This window comes from Clupea harengus, unplaced genomic scaffold (genome assembly GCF_900700415.2).
Source record: "Clupea harengus unplaced genomic scaffold, Ch_v2.0.2, whole genome shotgun sequence".
Lineage (NCBI taxonomy): Eukaryota > Metazoa > Chordata > Actinopteri > Clupeiformes > Clupeidae > Clupea > Clupea harengus.
In genome coordinates this window covers 358746-360000 of record NW_024879565.1, presented here as the reverse complement: position 1 = coordinate 360000, position 1255 = coordinate 358746, and positions in this window count along the sequence as shown.

Below are 1255 nucleotides of genomic sequence, written 5' to 3'. Positions count from 1 at the left end.
AGACGTCATTAAATGTGTAACTCCGAGGAGAGCTCTTTTGCATCATCATTTCAAATCACTGAAATTAGCGACTCCCCAACTTCCTTTAGCAGTCACAATACTTGTAACAAATGTAGGCTATTGGCAAGCCTGGAAGAGATGGCCGACACAGTGACCTGTTCTCTTCATATCACAAGATGGCCGACACAGTGACCTGTTCTCTTCATATCACAAGATGGCCGACACAGTGACCTGTTCTCTTCATATCACAAGATGGCCGACACAGTCAGGGCCGGTCCTTCCTATAGGCGACATAGGCTGTTGCCTAAAGCACCACCCAGAGGGGGGTGCCAAAAAAAAATATTATTGCACACACAAGGTACAACACAAGGCACAAAGAGGAAGGTTGGGAAGTGTTTTGGGTCTAGCTGTGTGGACACTGTTTGCCTTGTTTTGTGTACCTGGTTCTGTGTGCCTTGTCTTTGTGCCTTGTCTTTATGCCTTGTGTTGTACCTTGTGTGTGTATGTATGCATTTGCTATATGGCCAGTATATGTACTTAGTTTAAGGCAGGGCTCTCGAGTTTTGAAGACAGGCAAGAGTGACATACTCGCCACCCCCGACCACGCCCCCGGCCCGCCCCCATTCCGCCCGTCTCGCCCCTGCCGTATGCCCACAGACCAGCCCCGCCCCCCCTCCCCCATATTATTATTAGTGTTTTGTTATTGTTAATAATAATTGCTCAGACTTGCAGAAAAGATTTGACACATGGCACTGACAACTCAACCAATTACAAAGTATTTATTCAATTTGGGAGAGAGAGAGAGAGAGAGAGAGAGAGAGAGAGAGAGAGAGAGAGAGAATTATGACTTGTATTGTTTATTGAAGGTGTTTGTTGCCTTTTTGGACTCTTTTATCATTTTTGGTGTTGTTTCCCATTATATATGCCATAGTCATAGAATTGGATGTATTAATTAGGAAAAATGGTATTCATGAAAATTGTAGTCAACCTTATGCATTTAAATGTACCTTGACCTCTTGCACACTCATCTCTGCAGTCACTGGCAAGTAAACGTTTTTGACTGTGCTGGTTGACTTCAGTGCCTGCTGTTTGGCCTGATGCCCCTTACTGCCTATGTGCCTTGTCACATCCCGCACACCTGGATGGGCACAGGAATTCTCTTGGCGGGAGATAGAGCACCAGTAATATGAGCTGGTGCTTCCTACAGTAATAAATGGCCATTTAGAGGTCCATTCACTATTAAAAGAGGTCTTGT